Source organism: Oncorhynchus masou, chromosome 29 (genome assembly GCF_036934945.1).
Source record: "Oncorhynchus masou masou isolate Uvic2021 chromosome 29, UVic_Omas_1.1, whole genome shotgun sequence".
Classification (NCBI taxonomy): Eukaryota; Metazoa; Chordata; class Actinopteri; order Salmoniformes; family Salmonidae; genus Oncorhynchus; species Oncorhynchus masou.
This window is the reverse complement of record NC_088240.1, coordinates 13,128,447-13,139,169: the sequence shown is the minus strand read 5'-3', so window position 1 is coordinate 13,139,169 and position 10,723 is coordinate 13,128,447.

Here is a 10,723-nt window from a genome sequence, read left to right as displayed (position 1 = left end):
GAGAGAGCTATTACACTTGCTTTGGCAATGTAAGCATGTTTCCCATGCCAATAAGGTCATTAAATTGAAAATGTTAATTGAATTGAGAGAGAGAGAAAGAAAAGAGAGAGAAAGAGAGAGAAACAAAGAGAGAAAAGAGAGAGAGCGAAAGAAAAACAGAGAGAGAAAAAAGAGAGAGAGAAGAAAGAGAGGGAGAGAAAGAGGAGAGAGAAAAGATAGAGAAAAGAGAGAAAGAGAGAGCAAAAGAGAGAAGAGAGAAAAAAGAGAGAGAAGAGAGAGAGTGCAAACGAGAGAGAAAAAAGAGAGAGAAGAGAGAGAGTGAGTTAAAGGTGAGAAAACAGAGAGGAGAGAAGAGAGCAAAAGAAAGAGAGTGAGCGAGAGAGAAAAAAGAGAGAGAGAGAGAGAAGAGAGAGAGAATGCGAGAGAGAGCAAAAGAAAGAGAGAGAGGGATAGAGTGAGAGAGTCCACCCTAATCATGCATGGGCAGCGTATACTGTAAACCCCTAGATCCCCCAACCCCCCAATCCGGCCGCCCGCCCGCCCCGGTGATGGAATGGTGGCAAATGTGTAATGTGATCCTGGCAGCAGCTTAGTGATGTAAAGATGGGAGATAAAGCTGGAATTATAGGATGAAAGGGCCCCTTTAAAGGATTCTCTCATCAGGCGTGCAATATAGCCGGCCACTCATTGAATCTCAATGCTGGGATCTGAAGGTGTGTGTGTGTATATCATGGGGCGGTTTGTTACAGATAACTTGTTTTCAAACTCGTCAAACAATAAAAGTCTTGCAGCTTAGATGAAAGCACCCCTTTAATATCACTGTTTTAATTACACTATCGTTTCATCCCCTCTCACAGAAGGAAACGAGAGCAGAACCTGATGTGTGTGTGTGTGTTTACATTAAATGCATTGCATTGTCATTCTATGTACAGTATAGAAGTGAGTGATTCACAACTGAAAGAGAGGTAGTTAATGGGCGTTACATGGTAAAGACATAACTTTTTATATAACCACAGTCCATAATTGTTTATAATTGTTCTACGAACCCTGCTCAGAAGTACCTTACACCACACTAACCCTAACCCTACATCTCACAATGAACCTTTCCTGGAAACTCAGTTGATTGTGACAGTGTATTAAAGTGTGTACGCTGATATAGACACTTTGTCTGTCTCACACACACACACACACACACACACACACACACACACACACACACACACACACACACACACACACACACACACACACACACACACACACACACACACACACACACACGCAAGTCCTTGGTCTGTGGTGTTAATTATTTCCACATTGCAGAGGCAGGTTTACCACCAGAGACTAACACTAATTAACACATTACTGCTCCCTCAGAGGGATCCTCCCATTGGATGAGTCTGAGGCTGAATTCCCAGCCCCAGCCCACCATACCCTGAGGAGAGAGTCTGACTCCCTGGCCCAGCCCCAGCCCATCATACCCTGAGGAGAGAGTCTGACTCCCTGGCCCAGCCCCAGCCCATCATACCCTGAGGAGAGAGTCTGACTCCCTGGCCCTGGCCCAGCCCACCATACCCTGAGGAGCGAGTCTGACTCCCTGGCCCAGCCCACCATACCCTGAGGAGAGAGTCTGACTCCCTGGCCAAGCCCCAGCCCATCATACCCTGAGGAGAGAGTCTGACTCCCTGGCCCTGGCCCAGCCCACCATACCCTGAGGAGAGAGTCTGACTCCCTGGTCCAGCCCCAGCCCACCATACCCTGAGGAGAGAGTCTGACTCCCTGGTCCAGCCCCAGCCCCAGCCCATCATACCCTGAGGAGAGAGTCTGACTCCCTGGCCCAGCCCCAGCCCATCATACCCTGAGGAGCGAGTCTGACTCCCTGGTCCAGCCCCAGCCCACCATACCCTGAGGAGAGAGTCTGACTCCTGGTCCAGCCCCAGCCCATCATACCCTGAGGAGAGAGTCTGACTCCTGGCCCAGCCCCAGCCCATCATACCCTGAGGAGAGAGTCTGACTCCCTGGCCCAGCCCCAGCCCATCATACCCTGAGGAGAGAGTCTGACTCCCTGGCCCAGCCCCAGCCCATCATACCCTGAGGAGAGAGTCTGACTCCCTGGTCCAGCCCCAGCCCACCATACCCTGAGGAGAGAGTCTGACTCCCTGGCCCAGCCCCAGCCCATCATACCCTGAGGAGAGAGTCTGACTCCCTGGTCCAGCCCCAGCCCATCATACCCTGAGGAGAGAGTCTGACTCCCTGGCCCAGCCCACCATACCCTGAGGAGAGAGTCTGACTCCCTGGCCCAGCCCCAGCCCATCATACCCTGAGGAGAGAGTCTGACTCCCTGGCCCAGCCCACCATACCCTGAGGAGAGAGTCTGACTCCCTGGTCCAGCCCCAGCCCACCATACCCTGAGGAGAGAGTCTGACTCCCTGGCCCAGCCCCAGCCCATCATACCCTGAGGAGAGAGTCTGACTCCCTGGCCCAGCCCCAGCCCATCATACCCTGAGGAGAGAGTCTGACTCCCTGGTCCAGCCCCAGCCCACCATACCCTGAGGCCCCAGCCCATCATACCCTGAGGAGAGAGTCTGACTCCCTGGCCCAGCCCCAGCCCATCATACCCTGAGGAGAGAGACTCCCTGGTCCAGCCCCAGCCCACCATACCCTGAGGAGAGAGGTTCAGCCCCAGCCCATCATACCCTGAGGAGAGAGTCTGACTCCCTGGCCCAGCCCCACATCATACCCTGAGGAGAGAGTCTGACTCCCTGGTCCAGCCCACCATACCCTGAGGAGAGAGTCTGACTCCCTGGTCCAGCCCCAGCCCACCATACCCTGAGGAGAGAGTCTGACTCCCTGGTCCAGCCCCAGCCCATCATACCCTGAGGAGAGAGTCTGACTCCCTGGTCCAGCCCCAGCCCATCATACCCTGAGGAGAGAGTCTGACTCCCTGGCCCAGCCCCAGCCCATCATACCCTGAGGAGAGAGTCTGACTCCCTGGTCCAGCCCCAGCCCACCATACCCTGAGGAGCGATGCCTACAGAGGGAAGCAGCAGTCTGAAGACCAACATGGTCTGCTTTCACCATCTTGCCCCGTCTGTTGAATGCAGCGGTCATGAGAAGAAAGTGGAAGAGCAACACTGGTCATACAAAAAAAACACAGACAGAAGTCCATCCCCGTCCACACAGGAGTACAATAGATGGGAGGAGCGCTAAGTAAAATCTGTAATGGTCTCCCTCCATTAGACAGGAGAAGGAGGTTCCCTAAGACCTCTGCACTGTGGGATAAATCAAAAGTGATAGGGAGTGAAAAGGGAGGAGATGATATGGGGAAAGGTAGAGAGGGAGAGAGGAGAGACAGATGAGGATATATAGAGGTAGGGAGTGGTAAGATGTAAGAGAGCAAGAATAGGTTTGCTTTTCATTCTAGTTTTAGCAGCACCACAGGGAGCCTCTCAGTCCTCATGATGGATCCTTGCGTCTGCAGACAGACTGGAGGAAGATGGAAAAGAGAGGGATAGAAGGGGAGGGGGGGGGGGGGTTGAAGGCCTTGAAATAATTTAAATGTGAGATAGAGGCTCACCCTGACTTTGAAAGGCTGAAGTTGTTTGAGCGTAATGCTTCATTGTTGATGTGTGTGTTTTTGTATTTGTGTGTGCGTGTGCAAGTGTGAGTGTGTGCATTCATGTGTGTGTGTGCGAGTGTGCATGGTCTCTCCTGACACACCCAACATCTCTCTGGACACATCTCTGAAGAGATGCCAATGCCTGGATTTGACCACATTCTACTACAGCATTAGTGTGTTTACCCTTGACAAACCAGTAAAGAAAGGTTTTTTTAAACCAATGCTCAATTATACTCAATTATTTCAATATATTCAGATTCAGTATTTAATTTTTTTTTCTTCTCTAGCCTACTCGGTTTGCTCTCGTGGTGAGTGATGTCAAGTATCCAGCTCTCTCCATCAGGAGGGAAAGAAGGAATCTAAGCAAACATCTGTGGAATAATGGTGGGGGAAATTAATTCTCTCACTAGTGTGCGAGAAGCGTAACGTGCCGTGTGGGTGCCACGGAACGTGACCAGAATGCATGTGCCCGGCCAACGGCGTGGAACGCGTTTGATGGGTACATTCGACATGTGGGCGCGATGCCAATTTAGACAAGCATGCATGCCCACTTGGTATCTCGCTCTGCATTGCAAGTGTGGGGGGAGGGGGTTGTGTGTGCGTGTCCGTGTGTGAGAGAGAGAGAGACAGAAAGAGAGAGAGAGAGAAAGATAGATAGTCTCTATTCCTTTGGAACATTTGTGAGTGTAATGTTACTGTACATTTTTTATTGTTATTTCACTTTTGTTTATTATCTAGTTCACCTGCTTTGGCAATTTAAACATGATTCCCATGCCAATAAAACCCTTTGAACTGAAAAATTGAATGGAATTGAATCGAGAGAGACCAAGAGAGAGAGAGATTGGCTGTAGTTAAACACTTTAGAATCCTCCTCAGCTCTCGCGTCTTCCCCAATACTTAGAACCAAGGACTGATCACCCCAATCCACAAAAGTGGAAACAAAGTCGACCTTAACTTCTCTAGGGTAGGTGGCAGCAATCGGAATTTTGGATGAAAAGCATGCCCAAATTAAATGGCCTGCTACTCGGGCCCAGAAGATATGATATGCATATAACTGGTAGATTTGCATAGAAAACACTCTAAAGTTTCCAAAACTGTTACAATAGTGTCTGTGAGTAAAACAGAACTGATTTAGCAGGTGAAAACCTGAGAAAAATCCATTCAGGAAGTAGTTTTTTTTGTTTTGTTTTGTAATGCATTATTTGTTTACCTTTTATATTGATGACGTCATTGTCCACTTGAAATATTATAGATCATTTAGGCTAAAAAAACAACCTGAGGATTGAATATAAACATCGTTTGACATGTTTCTATGAACTTTACGGATACAATTTGGATTTTTTTAGTCTGATTGTTTTGACTGCGTTTGAGCCTGTGGATTACTGAAGAAAACACGCTAACAAAACGGAGGTTTTTGGATATAAAGAGACTTCATCGACAAAAGGAACTTTTATTGAGTAAATGAATGTCTTCTGATTGCCACCATATGAAGATCATCAAAGGTAAGGGATTAATTTTATCTCTATTTCTGAGTTTTGTAACGCTTCTGTTTGGCTGGTTACTGTTTGTAATAATTTGTCAACTGGGCTATGTTCTGGGCTAGGTATGTTCTGGGCTAGGTATGCTTTCACCGAAAAGCATTTTATAAATATGACACTGTGGTTGGTTTAACCAGAAGTTAATCTTTAAACCTATGTAAAATATGTGTTGTTTTCTGAATTTTTATAATGAGCATTTCTGTAATTGAATTTGGTGCTCTGCAATCTCACTGGATGTTGGCCAGATGTGACGCTAGCACCCCACGTACCCTAGCGAGGTTAATTTAGGGGTAGGCGTACCGCTAGCGGCACACCTCGACAACACCCTGTGAAATTGCAGAGCGCCATATTCAAATTACAGATATAGTAATATTTAACATTCATGAAAATACAAAGTGTCATACATGAAAATAAAGCTTAACTTCTTGTTAATTCAGCCGCTGTGTAAGATTTCAAAAAGGCTTTACGGCGAAAGCATACCATGCGATCATCTGAGGACAGCGCCCAGCTTAAAAAAGCATACAAATATTTTCAAGCTAAGTAGAGGAGTCACAAAAGTCAGAAACAGCGATAAAGTGAATCACTTACCTTTGATGATCTTCATCTGGTTGCACTCACAAGAGTCCCTGTTACACAATAAATGTTTGTTTTGTTCGATAATGTCCCTCTTTATGTCCCAAAAACTCAATTTTGTTGGCGCGTTTTGTTCAGTAATCCAATGGCCCCAAGGCGGTCACAACATGCAGACGAATACATACTAAAAGTACCGGTAAAGTTTGTCGAAACATGTCAAACAATGTTTATAATTAATCCTCAGGTTGTCTATTGTCTAAATAATCGATAATATTTCAACCGGACAATAGCGTATTCAATAGAAAGGAAAAACAACGAATGGCGCGCAATCGGTCATGCGCTCAAACCAGCTCTGGTTCATTGTATAGTCCACTTACAAAATGGTCTCATTCTTCCTAATTTTTCCGAAAACATGCCTGAAACAATGTCTAAAGACTGTTGACATCTAGTGGAAGCCATAGGAACTGCAATCTTGACCCATTACATACTGTAAAGGCAGGCAATTGAAAACTACACACATCAAAAATGTCCCACTTCCTGGATGGATTTTCCTCAGGTTTTCGCATGCCATAACATTTCTGTTATATTCACATACATTATTTTAACAGTTTTGGAAACTTCAGAGTGTTTTCTATCCAAATCAAATGATATGCATATCCTAGCTTCTGGGCCTGAGCAACAGGCAGTTTACTTTGGGAACCTCAGTCATCCAAACTTCTGAATACTGCCCCCTATCCCAAAAAAGTTTTAATAACTACCGTGGGATTTGCGTCAACAGCAACCTCGGGAAAATCCTCTGCATTATCATTAACCTCAGACTCGTACATTTCCTCAGTGAAAACAATGTACTGAGCAAATGCCAAATTGGCTTTTTACCAAATACCAAATGACAGACCACGTATTCACCCTGCACACCTAATTGACAAACAAATGTGCCAAAAGCAAAGTCTTCTCATGCTATGTTGATTTCAAAAAAGCATTTAACTCAATTTGGCATGAGGGTCTTGCTATAAAAATGTATGGAAAGCGGTGTTGTGGTAAAACATATGACATTATAACACCCATATACACAAACAACAAGTTAGCAGATGGTTACAATTGGCAAAAAAAAACACTGATTTATTTTCCTCATGGCTTGATGGTGAGACAGGGATGCAGCTTGAGACCCACCCTCTTCAACATTCATATCAACAAATTGGCATGGGCGCGAGAACAGTCTGCAGCACCCGGCCTCACCCTACAAAAATCTGAAGTAATATGTATACTGTTTTCTGATGATCTGGTGCTTCTGTTCCCACCCAAGGAGGTTCTACAGCAGAACCTAGTTCTTCTGTACAGATTCTGTCAGATCTGGGCCCTGACAGTTCATCTCAGTACGACAGAAATAATGGTGTTCCAAAAAAGGTCCAGTTGCCAGGACCACAAATACAAATTCCACCAAGACATGGTTGCCCTAGAGCGCACAAAAAAATGATACATACTTCAGACTAAACATCAGCATCACAGATAACTTGTTGCTGCTACCGTCTCTTATGACCAAAAATTACTTCTGGACATCAGAAATACGATTACTCGGACTGGAAGAAACTTTTTCCCTTGATGAGTCCGACGAGAAGAATATCCTGCTTTCACTGGAACAAGATCCACGCCTTTGCATGAAGAAAAGTCGCCAGAAAAGGGGGTGCAGATCAGGGATCCTTCTGAGAAGCCAGAGGTGAGCGAGTAAACTCCCAATGCCTTCCATTATCCTTGCTAATGTGCAATCGTTAGAAAATAAAATTGATTACCTATTATTAAGATTATCCCACCAATGGGACATTAAAAACTGTAACATCTTATGTTTCACCGAGACGTGGCTGGACGAAGAAACGGACAATATAGAGCTGGCGGGATTTTCCATGCACCGGCAGAACAGAGATGCTACCTCTGGTAAGACGAGGGGTGAGGGTGTGTGTCTTTTTGTCAATAACAGCTGGTGCGTGATGTCTAATATTAACAAAGTCTTGAGGTGGATTACCTTATAATAAGGTGTCGACCACACTATCTACCTAGAGAGTTCTCATCTGTATTATTCATAGCCATCTATTTACCACCACAAAGCAAAGCTGGCACTAAGACCGCTCTCAACCAACTCTATAAGGCCATAAGCAAATAAGAAAATGCTCACCCAGAAGTGGCGCTCCTAGTGGCCGGGACTTTAATGCAGGCAAACTTAAATCAGTTTTACCAAATGTTTACTAGCATGTTACATGTGCAACCAGGGGGGAAAAATCCTAGACCTCCTGTACTCCACACACAGAAATGCGTACAAAGCTCTCCCCCACCCTCCATTTGGCAAATCTGACCACAATTCTATCCTCCTGATAACTGCTTACAAGCAAAAACTGAAGCAGGAATTACCAGTGACTCGCTCAATACGGAACTGGTCAGATAAAGCGGATGCTACATTACAGGACTGTTTTGCTAGCACATACTGGAATATGTTCTGGAATTCATCCAGTTGCATTGACGAATACACCACCTCTATCATCGGCTTCATCAATAAGTGCATCGATGACGTCGTCCCCACAGTGACTGTATGTACATATCCCAACTAGAAGCCATGGATTACAGGCAACATGCGCATCGAGCTAAAGGCTAGAGCTGCCGCTTTCAAGAAGTGGGAGACTAATCCGGACACTTATAAGAAACACTTAGAAACACGTAGAAACACTTATAAGAACCATCAAACAAGCAAAGTGTAAATGCAGGATTAAGATTGAATCCTACTACACCGGCTCTGACGCTTGTCGGATGTGACAGAGTTTGAAAACTATTACGGACTACAAAGGGAAGCCCAGACACGAGCTGCCCAGTGACGTGAGCCTCCAGACGAGCTAAATGCCTTTTATGCTCGCTTCGAGGCAAGCAACACTGAAGCATACGAGAGCACCAGCTGTTCTGGATGACTGTGTGATAACACTCTCGTTAGCCGATGTGAACAAAAGCTTTAAACAGGTCAATGTTCACAAAGCAGCTGGGCCAGATAGATTACCAGGACGTGTACTCAAAGCATGATGACCAACTGTCTAGTGTCTTCACTGACATTTTCAACCTCTCCCTGACTGAGTCTGTAATGCCTACATGTTTCAAGCAGACCACCATAGTCCCTATGCACAAGGAAGCGAAGGTAACCTGCCTAAATGATTACCGCCTCGTGGCACTCACGTCGGTAGCCAGGAAGTGCTTTGAAAGGCTGGTCATGGCTCACATCAACAGCATCCTCCTGGACACTCTAGACCCACGCCAATGCGCATACCGCCTCAACAGATCCACAGATGATACAATCTCAATCGCACTCCACACTGCCCTTTCTCACCTGGACAAAAGGAACACCTATGTGAGAATGCTGTTCATCGACTACAGCTCAGGGTTCAACACTGTAGTGCCCACGAAGTTCATCACTGAGCTAAGGACTCTGGGACTATACACCTCTCTCTGCAACTGGATCCTAGACTTCCTGACTGGCCGCTCCCAGGTGGTAAGGGTAGGCAACAACACATCTGCACGCTGATCCTTAACATTGGGGCCCCTCAGGGGTGTGTACTTAGGCTGCTCCTATATTCCCTGTTCACCCACGACTGTGTGGCCAAACACGACTCTAACACCATCATTAAGTTTGCTGAAGAAACAACAGTGGTAGGCCTGATTACCGACAATGATAAGATGGCCTATAGGGAGGAGGTCAGAGAACTGTCAGTGTGACGCCAGGACAACAACCTCTCCCCCAATGTGAGCAAAACAAAGGAGCTGATTGTGGACTACAGGAAAAGGCGGGCTGAACAGGCCCCCATTAACATCTATGGGGCTGTAGTGGAGCGGGTCGAGGATTTCCTTGGTCACTAATGAACTATCATGGTCCAAACATACCAAGACAGTCGTGAAGAGGGCATGACCAAACCTTTTCCCCCTAAGGAGACTGGAAAGATTTGGCATGGGCCCCCAGATGCTCAAAAGGTTTTACAGCTGCACCATCAAGAGCATCCTGACCAGTTGCATCACCGCCTGGTATGGCAACTGCTCGGCATTTGACCATAAGGCGCTATAGAGGGTAGTGTGAACGGCCCAGTACATCACTGGGGCCAAGCTTCCTGCCATCCAGGACCTATATTATAGGCGGTGTCAGAAGAAAGACCATAAAATTGTCAGAGACTCCAGTCACCCAAGTTATAGACTGTTTTCTCTGTTACCGCATGGCAAAAGGCTTCTCAATCGCTTCTACCCCCAAGCCATTAGACTGCTAAACAATTAATACAAATCGCCACCGGACAATTAACATTGACCACCCCTTGTACACTGCTGATACTCGCTGTTTGTTTGTTACCTATGCATATACACTTCGCCCCCACCTACAGGTACAGATTACCTCAACTAGCCTGTACCCCTGCACATGTGGCAAATAAAGTTTGATTTAATTTGAACTTCCACAAAGCTGTGAACGATCTGAGAGATAAGGCAAGAAGGACCTTCTACGCCATCAAAATGAACATCAAATTTGACATCCCATTTAGGATCTAGCTATAAAATACTTCAGTCATAGAACACGTTGCCCTTTATGGTTGTGAGGTCTAGGGTACCAACCAAGAATTCCACAACCACCGAGATGAACCAGAGAAGAGTTCCCTCAGCCCGTTGGTACTGGGACTCTGTTCACAAACACAAACAGACCCCACAGAGCCCCAGAACAGCAACACAATTAGACCCAACTAAATCATGACAAAACAAAAATATAATTCATTTACACATTGGAAAAAACTGAACAAACTGGAATGTCTGTCTCTAATCAGAGAATACACAGTAACAGAATACCTGACCACTGTGACGAAACCCATATGAAGAAAATCTTTGACTATGTACTGCTTGCTATCAAGAGAGGCCGCTATTGCCCACTGCCCACACAATGAGGTGGAAACGAGCTGCACTTCCTAGCCTCCTGCCAAATTTATGACCATAT